The following is a 17,637-nucleotide window of genomic DNA, read 5'->3' as shown; positions in this document are numbered from 1 at the left end:
CGACTGCCAAGAGTCCTATAAAGCTGATATGTCTTTGGGCAGTAGTGTGTGTCCACTGGCCGTGGGCTATGTGGTGGAGGAAGTGGCCCCCCTCCCCCATCCAGCGAGTGAGGTGTCTAGTTAGGATCGCTTGTGCTGGTGGAACATGAAAGGGTTTCCCTTTTATCAGGTTGTCTTTGGACCACCAGCGAAGAGCCTGAACCAGGGTTAGCGAAACAACCACTAGATCGTCCCACTGAACGCATGCCTGAGACCATCATTTTGCTAACCATGCATGCGCAGGCAGGCATGTGCAACCAAGTGGATGCATGAAAGCATCATCCCTAGCAAGAGCAGTGCTTTGCGTAGTTATCTGGAAAGCAACCTTGTAGCGAGGTACCTGCAACAGCATGTTTTGTACTATCTGTTTGAGGGGCAAGCCAGCTCCTCTTGTCTTTAGAATAGCCCTAGAAATTGTTTTTTTTTGGCTGGGGACTAGACACTTTCCTTTCATTGATTGAGCAACCCAGATTAAAGAGAAGGTTTATTGTTTTTTGCGTATTTTGTTTGCAAATTTGAGGCGATTGCCCGGTGATTAGCCAGTCGTCCATATAAGGTTATAGTGGGACAAACTTTCTGCGCAGGTGTGCTGCCACTACCGCGAGCACTTTTGTGACTACTCTTGGTGCTGAGGCTTTGCCGAAGCAAGTACTTTGAACTGGTAGTGAACACCCGCCATCTTGAAAAGCAGATATTTTCTGTGCGCAGGGAGCATTGAAATATGAAAGTATGCATCTTTTAGATCCAATGTTGCCATGTAGTCTCCCAGTTTTAGGAGTGGGATTACCTCTCAGCGTGGTCATGCGACAACATTTGGGGTTTAGACATTTATTCACAGGCGCAGATCTAGTACTGAGCGCATGCAAAGGTCTTTTTTTGGCACAAGAAAGTATGTTGAATAAATACCCTCGTTTACCTGGTTTGCTGGGACGATCTCTAGGACATCCTTCTCCAGAAGTGCCTTCCAACAGTATGTTTTCTTCTTCTGTAGTCATATTCCTCTGTCTTGGCGGGCAATAGGGTAGTTTTTTTAACAACTCGATACAATACCCGCCTGCCACAGTGGACAACACCCACTTGACTAAATGTTATCCCCTCCCATGCGTGGTTGAAGTGTGAAATTCGGCCTCCTACTGGAGGTGCATGGGAGGGGACCTGAAACTGTGCATCATTGTTTGAGAGGGGTGGAGCCTCTCCCTGGTGAGGTTCTGCACCTTCTGTTTCGTTTCCTTTGTGAAAATTGGAAGAGGAACCTTGACCTTGCTACTGGCCCCAAGACGATTGTCCGCCCTGAATGTAGCCTGAGGAACGTTGAGCACCCTGTCCCCAAAACTTCAGAGAGTTTGAACATAGGGCTTGTTTGTCAACTGTCGAAGGGATTTAGGAGTGTTGTATTCCTCCTTAGCACTCTTAAGGGAGTCTTATACAGCCTTCCAGAATAACACATTTTGCTCCATCAGCATGTTTAAGAGGGTTGCCCGAGTTCCTAGCTTAAAACCAGATTGTCTGAGCCAGGCGTGGCACTTGATGAGTGTACCCTCTGCTATGATGCATCCTGCATTATCTGCCGCATCAAGGTTATTCGTTAGGATGCAGTTTGAAATCGGTTTGCCTTCTGAGATAGTCAATTGAGCCTTTAAGGGTTGTGGGACGGCTTCGGTCTGGCATTCCAGGCCATCCCATTTGTGGCAACCATAACTAGCTAACAACATAGTATTGTTGACTCTGGTCTGGTAAGCTGCAGAGGAGGCAACCTTTCTCCCGAAAGTATACATCCGGCGGGGCTTCTGCTGATGTCAGGGGAGTGCCTGTCCTCTTTCTGGTGGTGGTGACCACTAAGTAATCTGGCTTAAACTGACCCTTAATATACAAGGAGTCAGTGGGCGCAGGTCTGAATAGTTTCTTTATTCTGGGGTTGACCGCCCTTGTGAGACTAGGCAACAGTAGGGATGGCTGGGTGAGTCTTTGGACAGACTGCAGGAGCGGGATAAACTGGGTGACGGGCCTCTTGTACCCCAGAATGTCTTCCACAAAGTCCTTGTCGACCTGTGTCTTCCGAGTGTCGATAATAAAGTGCTATGCCGCCTTCAGTAGCAGTTCGTTGTACTGTAGTTGGTTGTCAATAGGCAAATCTACTACTGGCTGGTCCTGGTGGTCTGGCGACTGGATCACATAAATTCATAGTCATAAAATTGGTCTTGACTATAAAAAGGTCCCCTTGAGACCCGGGGTCATCATAATACAAGTCCTGAGAGGGTTCTTGGTATATCAAGGCCGGGGTGCATAGAGCAGAGGTGCTAGGCTGTGGCTCAAGACAAATCTTTTTGGCAGGGGGCTGCTGTGCTGAGACACTTTGCTCTGTAGCATCTTTAAGGGTTGACAGTTGGTCTGGGTGTCAATCCGCCTTAAGATTTAACTTGACTGTTCAGGTGCATGAAGGTGGGAAGCCTGACATGATAGGGGTGGCCTGGGAGGGAGTTTGGTCTTTGTGATGTATAGCCTCAGAGAGAGAGATTATATTGGGGGGAGGGGGGGCAGGAAAATGTGTGATTTTTTTTGCCGACTTTGCTTTAAGCAGGGAACCACTGACGTATTTCTTAATTAGCTCCTCCATTGTCGAGTTTTCTTGGGGGGACGCCGAAACGCCTTTCGCCACCTGTTCTTCAGCACGCAAAAGGAAGGCCTTTTTATGTGCGGTGCCCTAGCAGACCTTTAATTTCGGTTTTGGAGTTCTGTAGTGAGGCGAAAGCGTGCGTGATGGCCCAGAGGACAGTGAAGAACCTGAGGCTCTCTCCTTGGAGACCGCATGGGCATCGATGCCCGACGGTATCATCGAGTGTCTGCCATGGGGTATGTTTTTAGTGTGTTTGTGTACGCCCTGGCCGGCAGGTGTCTTCTCCATCACAAAGCCGCCGGCCTGCTTCATGGAGCCGGGGACCCGCACATGGGGTTCAGACGAACCCTGCTCACCTTTGTCGTCACTCATGACCCAGATACTGCTCTTTCTGGAGTCTTCCATCACATCGATGGAGGCCTTGGCCTGCATGGCGTGAGTAGCCCAGCGTTTGGTCCGCCAATCCTGTAAGGTTTTCGGTCAAAAAAGTTTACAGGATTTACAAACGTTTCCGGGGTGATCCCTTGGGAGACAGTAATTGCACACTCAGTGCGTGGTCATCCATGGGAATTTTCGGTGGCAGGTAGGGCAACATTAAAAGGGAGTAGTTTTGGCCAGTATTCTTTACAAGGGCAGATTGGTGAGAAAAAGGGGTAGAGGGTGACAGAATATGCATTCTCTAAGAGGTCAGTATGAATAACTTCTTCCCCCCTCTCTCCCTACTGTAATGGGCCGAAGCCCAGAGAGGCCCGTGTAGTCCACGTCTGTTCGTCAGTCAGTCGTCAACAGTGAGGTTGTTCGTCGAGAGCCATGGAGTCATCTGTTGGCCGTGAGGCAAAGCAAACAAAGGAAAACAGTTTACAATTATAACTTTGAACTAATTAGCCTGGAAGAAAACTCTGCATTTGCGACCAACTCCGATTACGGTAAAAAACAATCTGACGGACCTCGACGCGTGAAGGACCATGGGTATGATGCACATCACACTAGGGATAGAATTACTAACACGCCCTGTCTATGTCCGTTTGAGTTCGAAAACAAATCTTGTAATACTCCGCAACTTCCACTAGATGTTGGACTATGCAGAGCATGTGATCTAAGCAGATCCACAAGCTCCAGAAATAGATAGACACCCCAAATCTGTGCAGCACAACATTTCACAGGGTTTGCAGATTCCTAATTCTCTCAAAGGATGGGTGCCTTTTTTTACGGGAACCTATGAGGAATATTTGCTTTCTAGCATGGATGTGAGGCAGACAGAGCTGCAGGTGATGTATTGCAGTAAGGTGACTGGACAGCAACCTGCAAGCTAAATTCAGAAATTAGTTCATTTAATATATGTATACAAAAGGGTCCGTCTACTTAGGAAAACATGTTGCCTTTTAAAGAAACGTGGAGTTTGCTTAATGGCATACAATAGAGTTACCATGTTTTAAAGTTCCTGAGTGATTGTAAAATGCAAGAATAAAACTACATCTGGCCTTCTGGTTAACAATAGTCTCTATAAAGTTTACAGTTTTATTTTTATAATTCAGAGTATTTTTATTGTTTTAACAATCTCAAGGTATGCAAAGAATCCTCGTGGTATATGCAGAATAATCTTGAAGTATATGTTTAATAAGCATAAGCACAGGAGATCATATTGCGGTATGGCAATTTTCGGAAAAAAGTGCCTGAAAATGAGCAAACCTCATTGAAGCCAAAAATAGTATTTCGGTTCGAAAAGGACGAGAAAAATAGCAGGCATACTGGGTGTAGGGATAGATGTATAGATGACACTTGAGTTAAAGGGCACCATACATAAAGGGCAAGAGATGGGGATATGTGGTGAAAAGAAAAAAAAAATTGTCAGAAAAATGTGTCCAGCAGGACTATGGGTCAAAGGACAAAAGCTTTATAAAGCAAGCCACTTCATAAGGATTTGACAAGCAACTTACATCAATCCCAACAGAAATTAAACATGTAGAAAATTAAGTGAGAACAGAAGGCTGAAAAAGATACCAAAAAGAAAGAAGGGCAGAGAAGAAAATGGAGTAGAAAGAACGGAAAACATATAAAGTGCAACAGTACAGGTGCAATGAGAAGGGTTCAATGATATTGTCAGTACAAAGACAGTGGCGGAAGGTGTGTAGTACTGAATAGTATGAACTAGAGGAAACTGTATATGGTTCCAAAGCGTATTACGATACATTGGGCAGTAAGATGCACAATGATTGATTGATCCTGGAGGAAATGCTGAAACAGAGGCTTAGTGAAAGGCAAGCTCTCATTCAGTACATGCAGAACTGGGGGTTGGTGTGGTAAATCTGGGGATTACCGGGATTACGTTATCACATGTACAGATGGGACATATCAAATTCCAGTACGTGTAATAAAATATTGTGGATACATTCGTCCAATTACGCATGATTGATCAGACTACTATAGTTAAGAGAAGGAACAAGTTACTTACCCGTAACTGCTGTTCTCCAGCATGGGTCTGGCATGGATTCACATGCGCATGAATATTCCCCGTCGTCAGGCTGGGAATCCTCGGTAAAGAAAAAATCAGTATCAGTTTTGTTTCTGATCTGTCTTTCCTAGTAGTAACCAATCACTGATCTCTGGGTCATACTGCCTCCAGCCAATGACTGCCCTCTCCCTAAGCCCCGCCTCTGGCAGCCATGCTCAGATTTGGTAGCACGCAAAGTGGCAGTATGACCAAGTGAAGAGCCGCAGAGGGGTAGGCGGGAGGGTTCGCATGTGAATCCATGCCAGACCCATGCTGGAGAACAACAGTTACAGGTAACTAACTTGTTCCTTCGCCAGCATGGGGTCTGGCATGGATTCACATGCTCATGAAGAAAAGAATACATAGCAGTACACACATGCACAACCACGGGAGGTGGCAAAGGCTCAACATTAAGCATTACATCCAAAACTCAACATTAAGCAATTCTTACCTCCTCACCAGGCTCACTTTAGGCGAACAGGTTGCGCAGCACTGCTTGGCAGACCCTGGACTCCTCCCTGGAGTCCCGATCGACGCAGTAGAATCTTGTGAAGGTGTGCGTCGACCTCCACGTAGCAGCCCTGCAGATGTCCAGCAGGGGCACACAAGACAGGAACGCCGTGGTAGCAGCGATCACTCTGGTCGAATGGGCTCTCGGACAGCCGGGCAGCGGTCGGCTTGCCAACCGGTGACAGTGCATGATGCAGCCGGAGAGCCATCTGGAAATCGAAGTCTTCAAGAGAGCCTTCCCTTGATACACAGACCCCAAGTTCACAAACAGTTGGGACGTCTTCCGAAAACTCTTTGTGCGGTCCGCGTAGAATTTCAGCGCTCTAGCTACATCCAGTGAGTGCAAAGTCCACTCGGCCGGCGTCAAAGGCGACGGGAAGAAAACTGGTAACACCAAGGGCTCGTTGAGGTGGAAGTCCGACGGCACCTTGGGCATGAAGGAGGGATGCGTCCTCAGCACCACCCTTGTGTCATGAAAAGTTAAGTATGGAGGCTTGCAAGATAGGGCCTGGATCTCTCTCACTTGTCGTGTGGAGGTGATGGCCACGAGGAACGCTGTCTTCCATGACAGGAACTTCAAAGGCGCCGAATGCATAGGCTCGAATGGGGCCTCCATGAGCCTGGTCAGCACCACATTAAGATCCCACGCCGGGGCAGGAGCCTTCACCGGCGGGAACGATCGGAATAGTCCCTTCATAAATTCCTTCACCAGGCGATGAGACCACAAGGACGCCCGTCCCGTAGTCCTGGTATATCGGGAGATGGCAGCCAGATGTAGTATGATGGAGGCGTGAGCCAGTCCAGCTTTGGCCAGCGACAGTAGGTACGGTAGTACTTGAGGGGCTGTAATCCGCAGAGGGTTAATCTTCTGTGCACGGCACCAGACAGAGAACCTCTTCCACTTATGACCGTAACACTTGAGAGTTGAGGACGCCCTGGCTTTTGCAAGAACCTCTCTGCAGTCAGCCGGGATATCGTACCCTCCAAACTCTAGTGCTGCAGGAGCCAGGCCTGCAAGTTCAGCGACTGTGGGTCGTGATGGAGAATGGCGCCTCCTTCTCTGGAGAGAAGATCCACGTCCGCCGGCACTTGACTGGTGGGGACGTTGACAAGTCCAGAAGGTCCGGGAACCAGATCTGCCTCGGCCACGCCAGTGCGACGAGGATCATTCTGCACCTGGACTTCTTGAGCTGGTTGATGAGAAGGAGCAGCAAAGGCAACGGCGGGAACGCGTATAGAAACAGGCCATCCCAGGGGAACGAGAAAGCATCGCCCCTGCTCCTCCGCTGCGGGAACCTGCTGGCGAACCTCTGGCACTTGGAGTTTGTCGCAAAAAGGTTGATCCGGGGTTTGCCCCATCGTCGAAAGAGCCGATCCACCTGGTCCTGATGTAGTTCCCACTCATGGCACAAGCGCAGCTCCCTGCTGAGTGAGTCCGCGATGGTGTTTTTTATTCCTGCCAAGTGGAAGGGAACCAGAAACAGCAGCCCAGTGCCAGAGATCCTGGGTCTCCTTGGATAGGGCTGGGGGTCTGGTGCCCCCCTGCTTCCGTAAGTAGAACATCGTGGTGGTGTTGTCGGTGAAGATCCTCACCACTTTGTCCTTGAGGGACGGAAGGAATGACTTGAGCGCCCAGAACACTGCTCAGAGCTCCAGAATGTTGATGTGGAGAGACCTCTCCTCCGGGAGCCAAAGGCCTCTTGCGTGGAGATCTCCGGTGTGGGCCCCCCCCCCCCCAACCCTCCAGAGAGGCGTCCGTCGTCACAGTCTCCTGAAAAGCCGGGGTTTGAAAGTCCGTGCCTGTAGTGAGGTGAGCACGGGTACCCCACCATAGGATCACCCGACGGAACTCCTCGTCGAGAGGGATCCTGTCTTCGAAGCAGCCCATCGCCTGAAACCAGCAGGCGTCGAGGAACTCCTGTAGCGGAAGCATCCGAAGTCTGCAAAGGGGTACAAGATAGATGCATGAGGACACCATCCCGAAGAGGGACTTGATGGACCTCACCCTGGCCACGTCCGTGGCTAGCAGGCGCAGCACCTTGCCCAGAATGGTGGTCGTCCTCTCCTCTGACGGGGAGGCCAATTGCCCCACTGTATCGAGCTTCGCTCCCAGAAACAGTGCTACTTGCGACGGAATTTGGGGTAGTTGATGGCGAACCCCAGTTCTGTGAGCAGCCGGACGGTCCTCTGTGTGTTCGACGGCGAGTTCTCTTGTCCTTGCCCGGATTAGCCAGTCGTCCAGGTAGGAGTAGACGTGGATCCCCTGCAGGCGCAGCCGCGCCGCCACTGGTGCCAGGCACTTGGTGAATACCCTGGGTGCCGACTTTAATCCGAACGCTAGGGCTCTGAATTGGTAGTGGCGTCCCTGAACCACGAACCTGAGAAACTGTCCTTTTAGAATGGGGATGTGGAAGTAAGCATCCTCCAGGTCCAACGACGATAGGAAGTCGCCCTCCTCCAGCTGTCCCCGCATGTGCTGGAGGGTGAACATCCTGAATTTCTGCACCTTGATGTATTTGTTTAACCGACGCGGGTCCAGGGTGGGGCGCCAACCGCCTGTCTTCTTCCTGACGAGCTAGTACCTTGAGTACACTCCGGAGCCTTGGAGCCTCCTGGGGACGAGCTCGATAGCCCCTTTCTTGAGCATCGCCCTTACCTCCAACAGCAGTAGAGGGACGTGATTCTCCTTCCTGGCCACGGGAGGAATGCAAGGACACTTCTTTTGGAATTCCAGCGAGTGCCCGTTGGCCAGGGTGTCCAGCACCCAACGGTCGGTGGAGATGGACTCCCACACGCTGATGAACTTCGTCAGCCGGCCTCCCACCGGGGTGCTTCGGTGGGGGCCCGACAACACGGCTGGGTAGTCTTGCTTGGAGGAGGCCTTGCCTCCTTGGCGACGACGGCGGGATCCCCCTTCCGCGTCCTATGTAGGCCTCCTGGGACGAGGAGCGGGCCGCCTGGCGGTATGTAGAAGAGCTACCGCTGGATCCCTTGGAGGCACCCCGTCTGCCCCCGGAGCTCTGAAAGGGCCGGCGTTGTTGAAGCACCCTTAGGGCCCGGGCCATCTCTGAGTCGGTCTTGATGGCCTGGAGCGACTCGTCCACCGCCTTACCAAAAAGGTTGTTGCCGTCGAACGGCATATCCAACACTCTGGTCTGGACGTCCTGGCGAAAGTCCGTCGCCTTGAGCCATCCTCGTCGTTGGAGGCAAACTGTTGCCCAGTTGGCGAAATCCGGTATCAGCAATGTCCGTTGCCACCGTTATGGCGTGATCCAATGCCACCTCGCCTTCCTGCAGAATTTGTAGGGCCTCTGCCGTCCGGTAGGAAGTCTAGCAGGGGAGCCATCTTGAACCAAAGCTCCATGTCGTAGCGGGCCACGATCGCTAAGGCATTGGCCGCCTTAATCGTCGTCGCCGCCGACAAGATGACTCATCGTCCCATGGAGTCCAACTTCGTGCCCTCGCGGTCCGGCGGGGAAGTGGAAGTGGAAGCCGCCGCACCCGCTGCTTTCTTCTTGGCCGCTGCGGAGACGACAGAGTCTGGCGTGGGCTGGGCCCTGAGGCACAAGGGGGCGGCATCCGGGACTCGGTACTTCTTCTCGTACCTGTCCCTCTTGGCGGGTGTCGTGGAAGGGTTCTTGAGGATAGCAAGCCCCTCGTCCCAGATGTCGTTGAGCAAAGTCACTGCGAGGACCGTCTTTCTCTTGGCCCCTCGTCGTTGGTAAAGAAACCCTTCCTTTTTTTGTTCTTCAGGGCAGAGCTGGAAGAGCTCGGATGCCCTGGTTATCATGGCATGAAAGGAGCCAGTTTCGTCGGCTCGAGAAGCCCGAGGGGGGGTGATGACGGGATGTCCGTTGTGTCATCTCCGCCATCGTCGTCCGTCGCCGGATCTGTCGCCGTATCCTCTCTAGGGTCCGGCAAGGGGGATGAGGGGTCCACAGGCCTCACGGGCACGAAGGGCGGAGAGGGGTGGACTCTCCTCCACTTGTTCGGAGGGCTTCCCGACGGGCCTGGGTCTGGATCCTCCATCGGGGTACGTGGTAATCTCGTCCTTATCTCAGTACATAGGGATTGGATCGCCAACAAAATGGCTGCAGAGCTATCCTAGGGCTCGGGTAATGGCTGCGACGGACGGGATGGCCACTCCACTGGGCCCTCTTCGTCGCCATTGTTGCTATCTTCGATCACATCAGCAGGGACCGTCCCCTGGGATCGAACCTTCTCAAACTTATCGTTGAGGCCCTTCTTGGTTTCCACCAGATCCTCCTCAAAGGCTGATTCAGAGTCTGTAATGGCCACCGCCCCCCCCCCTCTTTTTCCGACGGGGACTTCACAGGGGTCTTAACGATGGGCTGGAAAGAGGATTACCTCTGCGGTGGCAGGGATACTCTGGGCCCAGAGGCAGTTTCCAATGGCGTAGTCTCAGCCGGCTTCGCCAGGGTCGCAGCGACCACTTTGATAGAGGCCTTTGCCAGCTGGATCAAAGCCCTCACCACCTTAGGTGCGTCCTGGGCCTTCGCCTTGGTGGGAGGGTCAGCGCCTCGCTCCCCCTTCGAGATCGACCGGGGCCGCTCCAGCAGCTTACCCGGGTTCTCAGACTTCCTCTTCCCCGAACCAGAGCGCTGGCTCGTGGTTGAACGCGCCGGGGAAGTCGCGCCCTGCCTGGCAGCCGAAGAGCCCGACCTTTCGGCGCTCCCGGTGCCCACAGACTCGCAGTGCTTGGCCTTCTGTTGGGCCCCCGTCGCCGGGGCGCCCTCACAGGACTTAGAAGCCCGCTCAGACTTTTCCTTCGCCTTCTCACCTGCTGTGCCCTTCTCCAGCCAGGTGGCGAGGCGGGAACGACGATCTTGTTTGGTCCGTTCCGAAAGGTTCTTGCAGGACGCACAGTCCTTCTCCACGTGTGTCTTGTCCTAATGAAGGCAGTAGAGACATCGCGAATGCTCGTCCTCCTTGAAAACGTTTTGTAATCCACATCCAGGGCAGCACCTGAACAGCTTGGATCCGGGCATCGAGCTTCCCTTGTCCTGGAGCATGTCCGTTGAGGTAGGCCGCAGATCTTCCGGAATCCTCCAAGAAGCATAAACTCGATGAAAACTTCACCCTTGAGGGGCGTAGAAGAATTACGAAACGGGTCCCTGTTATCGGAAGTAGAAACGGTGGAGCTTGAGGCTCGATTAAACCGAAAAAATGAGAAAATCTCCTGAAAAAGCGCGAAAACGCAGTAAAAACTCAAGAGCTAAAGCACGAGGGCTCCCAACACTTAAGCGTGCGGTAAAAATCTGAGGATGGCTGCCAGAGGCGGGGCTTAGGGAGAGGGCAGTCATTGGCTGGGGGCAGTATGACCCAGAGATCAGTGATTGGTTACTACTAGGAAAGACAGATCAGAAACAAAACTGATACTGATTTTTTCTTTACCGAGGATTCCCAGCCTGACGACGGGGAATATTCATGAGCATGTGAATCCATGCCAGACCCCATGCTGGAGTAATAGTATGTCATATTAATGATCGGGGCAATTCTTTATCCCAAAAAGGGGCACATCCTGGAGTGGTTGTAAGTCATGTAAGACAGATCACGGACTTAAGACGTTCAGTGGAAACTGAAATTAGATGGAAAATGTCCCACCTTATGCAGTTTGTGCAAGTGGTGCAGTAAAATAATGAGAGTAGATTTCACAAAGTTAGGTACGTTTTAGATTTAAGATGGAATCACCACAAGAGCTCTTTATATTTCTGATAATTTATTAGCCTCAATAATTTGAAGAATGCTTACCAATTTAGTAAAGTTTTGCCTTTGTAAGATTGCTGCCCAAATAAAAAATATATTTGATGCTGTGACATCAAGAGAAACACATTTTAGAATACCTTTAGTTGGGCTTACTTTCAGTTTCAGGAAACTGTAAAACTTCATTCTGAGAAGCGGGGGTGAAATTGTAAGGTCCCAGTGATTACAGACCTTAGCCAAATCTATCCACAATCTGCCATATGTTTATACAGTGTTTATACATGCCCTCTTCTACATTGTAAAGTGTAGCACCCTTTTCCACACTTTTGCCCCATCTCAGAACACATTTTTAGGTTTCCAATGATGGTGAATATTACAATTAAAAAACAATTGTGCATTTAACTCCTACAACGGTAAAGGTTTCAAGCAACTTAACCAATGTAATTCCTTCCCCGTTATTTACTTTACTCTTAAGCAACCTGGCAATGAAGATTACTGATCTGTAAGAGAACAGTCACAAAACGTCCTGATTAAGGCCTGCGTTATGGAAGTAAAACAGGGCCATCTTAAATGGATTTAAGGTCCCTTTTCTTTATGCTTTCTTATGTTTAAACCAAATTATTTATCCGAGAAGCAGTTTACGCTTATTAAAATGCCTCTGCTACTTTCCAACAGGGATTTTGACATTCTGCCAAACTGATCAACTCTAGCCAGATCCTTGGAGCAATGGAGTTTCAAGTATTGATGTTATCATCTATGCCAAGAACCTACAACTCATTATTCTCACCAGAAAAGGGGTCTTTAATCCAGGGAGAGATCATTAGACCACATCATTCTCTTTTGATGGGTTATAAAGACCCCTGATAATGCACCTAATCTGGTAATTTTGACCCATCAGACAATTGTATTGTATTGTTTATTTATTTATAGAGCGCGCCTGGCCGTTAAGCAACTGGGCGTTTGCAGAAAATAAGTCTTGGGTTACAGGTACATGAATACGTTACATTTCTTAGGTTACAGGATCATATATTACAAGCTCATATCAGGCATTTCTTACTTACAAGAGGGGTATGTTACATATATCAAAATCTTTTTTGATATATGTAACATACCCCTGTCGGATGACTTACAGTAAAGATAAGTTACAGTTAGTGTTTACAATAAATATACAGAGTAATTGGTACAGTTGGGGCATTAGCAGTCGTTAGTTTTAAGCCAGAGTTTAGCGTTGGCTTTGAACACATAGGGGGTGGCTCTAAGTGCATCTGGGATGGAGGTCCAGGGCTGCGCTGCTAGAACTGGGAAGCTGGACCCAACAATTCTTTTCAGTTTAAAGTTAGGGACTTTGATGCTATTTGAGAGGGCCTTTTTGATGGGACGTTCAGAGGTGTGCTTAGTGAATTTTTCTGTCAGGTATGCAGGAGCTTTGTTGTTCAGACAATTTTGTGCAATGTTCAGAGTTTTGAGTTTGATACGGTCATTGATGGCCAGCCAGTTGACGGCTCGTCTATGGGAAGATATGGGTTGCCCTTTGGGGATGCCTAGGGCTGTTCTGAGGGCATTGTTCTGCAGGGTTTGGAGTTTGTTAGTGTTGTGTTTACTGGTGCCGAGGTACAGTGCATTGCAGTAGTCTAATTTAGAGAGGATGAGGGCTCGCGCTATGGTGGTGCAGCTGTCTGTGGAAAGGTATGGTTTGCAGGCGTGGATGAGTTTGCAGGTGTAACTGGTTGCTGAGGCTGTAGCATTTACTTGCTCGTCAAGGGTGAGAGCTGAGTCTAAGTAGAAACCTAAGGTTTTAACTTCCTTAGCTACCTTGATTTTGATGCCATCGATCGTGATGGAGTTGTAAAGCTGGGGTAGTTTGTTCAGTTTATTGGTAGAACCAATGATTAAGAGCTTGGTCTTATCGTCGTTAAGACATAGGCCATGAGTGGCCATCCAGGTTTGGATGATTTGGTAAATTTTGTTTATGAGTCTGGTGTCTTTTTCATAATCCCCTTGGATTGGGATAAGGATCTGGGCATCATCGGCGTAGTTGGTATATGAGACCCCTAGTTTGTCCAATATATCAAAGAGAGGCTTTGTAGAAATATTGTATAGCGTGGAGGAGACACATGACCCTTGAGGGACTCCGCAGGTGATGGGGACTGGATCCGCTGCTGATGAGGGTGGGAAAACTCTTATGGTTCTCTGGTCCAGGAATTAATTTATCCATGCCGTGGCTTTTGTAGATAATTGGCTGCCGATTTGAGGTGATTGCACAGTACCTTGTGATCTACGAAAGCAGCTGATAGGTCTAGGAGTAGGAGAATAGACACATCTCCTCTGTCTTTGCGCTCGTCTAGCTGGTTTTTAAGATCAAGGAGAGCCGTTTCGGTTCCATGTCTTGGCCTAAATCCTGATTGTCTTGTCCCTAGTAGATTGTTGCTCTCCAGATAATCTTGGATCTGAAGATATGCAGCTTTATCTAAGATTTTAAGGAGGAACGGGACAGTTATGGGCCTATAGTTCGTTGGGACGTTAGGGTCCAGGTTAACTTTTTTTTAGTAGAGGTAGTATCCATGCATTTTTAAGGTTTGTTGGCACAGAGCATGATTTAAATGAGGAGTTAATGAATTATGTGACGAAGGGGGCTAGTTAATGTGCAGCCTCTTTAATAATTGGAGCTGGACAGGTGTCCCCAAGGCATCGGGACGGTTTCAAGGACAAGATGATGTTCTTAGTTTCTGCAGTAGAGATGGTTCTAAAGCTAAATTGGTTAGGGGGTTTCGTTTGGTTGGTGGCAAGTTCCTGGAGGATGATTTCTTGCGTAGATAGGGCGATGTTGTGGAGGGCGGATTCTTTGGCTCGTATTTTGTCTTGTAGCATTATGATTTTGTTGCATAGGGCTTTTTGAATGTTAGTGCACCAGGCTTTGTCTTTGGTGCAAGAATCTGTGGGTGCAATTGGGGATTCTAATTCTCTCAGAATGGAGAAGATTTCCCTGGTATTCGAATTCGCTTTTTTGATTCTGTCATTAAAGGTCTCTTTTTTTAGCCTGAATGATTTGTTTTTTGTAGCTGTTAGTGAGGGCAGTGAGAAGGTCTTTGTTGTGGGGAGAGGGGTTTTTTCTCCAACAGGCTTCTGCATGTCGTTTCTCTTTGCGTAAGGCTTTTAGCGCGGGGGTGAACCAGGTGTTCAGATGGGCAATAGGTTTTGGTTTAGAGGGTTTCAGCGTCGCAATGGCGTTGATTGCCGAGTTGATGGTGTTGTTGTACAGGTCGACTAGATCGTTGGGGTTAGAGAACTGGCTAGAGTGATTAGTGATAGGTTGGAGCAGGGGGAGAAGATTTGCGAGAGTTATATATTTTTTTTGCAACGGGTGAGGGCCGGTGGAGCATGAGGTTTGGTAGATTTGGGTTGTGGAAGGTCCGAAATGGTCAGTGAGATCAGATAGTCATCTGTCCATATACAAGGCTCAATTGCTGTTATGAGGGAGACACAATTGATGTCTGCGACCCAGTCCAATGTGCGGCCTTTAGAAGGAGTAGGGCCGTTATTCCGAATAGTGAGGCCTGCTTCCCCAATAGTGTTAGCTATGGTGGAGGCATTGGAATCTTTTGGGTCCTTGTAGCCTAAATTGAAATCGCCTAATAGGATGATTTGTGTTCCCGGTTTGGCATGAGTGTTTAGTAAGGTGGTTAAGTCTTCTTCAAAGGTGCCTAGTGGACCAGGAGGTCTGTAGATAAGGTGTATTGTGATAGTACGTGTGGCAGAGATTTCTAGTTTAAGGGAAAGTAGTTCAGCTGAGGGCATAATGAGGCAGTCTATTTCTTTGATGGTGAGGTTGGCTCTGCAGATAAGAGCTATGCCTCCTCCTTTGGAGGTTTCCCTGTCTTTTCTGAAGATGGTGAAGTTTGGGGGTAAGGCTATCATGAGGGCAGGGCCAGCGGCTTTGTGTAGCCATGTTTCGGTGACTGCTAGGAAGTCAAGTTGGTTACAGGTGATGATGTCAGCAATTTCCGAGGCATGAGCTATTAGGGATCTAGCTTTGATGAGACCACCCTTGAGGTTTTGAGTTATTTCGGTGTTATTGCTAGTGTGGAGCTTGTTGGGCAAAGTTTCAGAGGATTTGGTGCAAAGGGTTTGATTGCAGCTTGGTTTCCTTGTGTGCCTGTTTCGGCTGGTGTGTTTGAGCTCCTTCTTAGCGTGGCTAAGGGGTATGTGTGCGCTAGGTGGTTTGGGAAGTCTGGAGCCTAGTCGGAGGTTCCTTAGTTCGGTGGGGTAGGCTTGACTCTGTAGGGTCTGGGTGAAGGGCGCATACTGTTTGGGTAGTCTAGTACCTAGTCTGGAGTTCCTTAGTCCGGTGGGACAAGCCTGATTCAGTTGGGTCCAGGTCAGGGGAGCAGTCTGTTTAAGTGGTGGCTGTGTGTACATCTTTCTGGTTGGTTGCCTTTCTGTCGGCAGAATGTGGCGAGCGGCTGCCATAAAAACTAAGGCAGAAAGTGTAGACAGTATGGCTATGTAGCCAATAGATGTGTTGGGCATAAACGATGTCATAACAGTGTTTGTTGGCAGGTTATCTTGTGGTAGTCAGATGTTTAGACGTCTTGAGGTCTAAGTGTGTAGAATGCAGATAGGTTCGCCTAGATTCAAGAATCACTATATGGACTAAAATACATGACTTAAGAGTTGTTAACAACTGGCAGGCGACCAGAAGGTCTTGAATAGGTCTCAGGGTGCAGTGGCAAGCAGTCGGGAAGGTCTCAGATAGATCACAGTGTACAGTAACTAGCGACCAAGGGTCTAATTGGGTTACACGGTACAATGGCAAGCGACCAAAAGGTTATCAGTTAGGTCACGGGGTGCAGTAACTAGCTACCAAAGGCTCCAAGTAGGTTACACAGTGCAATATCAAACGACCAAAAGGGTCTCAGATAGGTCACGAGGTGCAGTAACTAACGACCAAAAGGGTCTGAATAGATCAAAGGGTGCAGTTACTAGCGACCAAATGGTCTGAATAGATCACAGGGTGCAGTAACTAGCGACCAAAGGGTCTGAGAATAGGTCACACGGTACCATGGCAAGCGACCAAAAAGGGTCTCAGATAGGACAGTGACAGGGTGCAGTGACTAGCTACCAGGGGCTCTAAATAGGTTGCACGGTGCGATATCAAGCGACCAAGAGGGTCTCGGATAGGTCACGGGGTGCAGTGACTAGCTATCAGGGGCTCTAAATAGGTTACACAGTGCAGTATCAAGCGACCAAAAGGGTCTCAGATAGGTCATGGGGTGCTGTAACTAGCGACCAGAGGGTCTAAATAGGCTAGGGTGCAAATGCGGTCAGGAAGCGACCATAGGGTACAACACACTTCAAATGTGGTCTGGAGGCGACCATAGGGTACAACACTATTCAAATGTGGTTAGGAAGCGACCATGGGGTACAACACAATTCAAATGTGGTTAGGAAGCGACCATAGGGTACAACACACTTCAAATGTGGTCTGGAGGCGACCATAGGGTACAACACAATTCAAATGCGGTCAGGAAGCGACCATAGGGTACAACACACTTCAAATGTGGTCTGGAGGCGACCATAGGGTACAACACTATTCAAATGTGGTTAGGAAGCGACCATGGGGTACAACACAATTCAAATGTGGTTAGGAAGCGACCATAGGGCACAGCACAGCTCACATGCACTGAGGTCACACATTAACTGGAGTACATCAAGGCACCCGAGTACGAAATCACAATGGGGGACACACATGTACTGAGGGCGTGTAATGAGGAGGGTGCATCAGGGTGCCTAACTTTGAGATCATAGTGTGGGGCTACATGTACTGAGATCACATATTGAGTAGAGTGCATCAGGGCACAGGGTCCGAGGTCATGCATAGAGACAAGAAGGTGGCACAGTAAATGCAGAATAAGGCAATGAACACTGAGGTGACACAGTTCGGTAACAAGCTTTGATTATCACAAAAGCTTACAAGGAGCATGCATTGTGGCGTAGTGTCGTGGCTCGAGCCCTAATACTAGAGGGCCGAGATATCAGAGCCTCAAGTTGCAGAGGGGCTGCTGGATAAAAACAAACCTGCCAATAGGTTAGGAGAGCAGTAGATCTTTAGGTTAGAGGCAGGATGAAGCTGCAGTAAAGGTCAGGTCAGATAGCGTTCTGGTGTGATATGTAAGAGGCAGATAGGTTGTGGGCTCAGCGGAAGCAAGCCGAAATGCGACGGCCATCTTAGAAGGGGGTACCTCGTGTACCTCCGAACTGT

General features: G+C 49.3%; 1 protein-coding gene across 1 annotated transcript in view; it reads right to left on the bottom strand.

Annotated features, from left to right (window-relative positions):
• Positions 1-17,637, bottom strand: part of POLR3E (RNA polymerase III subunit E) — a 1,464,556-nt gene that overhangs the window by 1,259,167 nt on the left and 187,752 nt on the right. The gene's annotated exons all lie outside the window — the stretch shown is intronic.

Source organism: Ambystoma mexicanum, chromosome 2p (genome assembly GCF_040938575.1).
Source record: "Ambystoma mexicanum isolate Mex_15411 chromosome 2p, UKY_AmexF1_1, whole genome shotgun sequence".
NCBI classification, from domain to species: Eukaryota; Metazoa; Chordata; class Amphibia; order Caudata; family Ambystomatidae; genus Ambystoma; species Ambystoma mexicanum.
The sequence above is the reverse complement of the archived record's forward strand: the minus strand, read 5'-3'. Positions and strand labels throughout refer to the sequence as shown.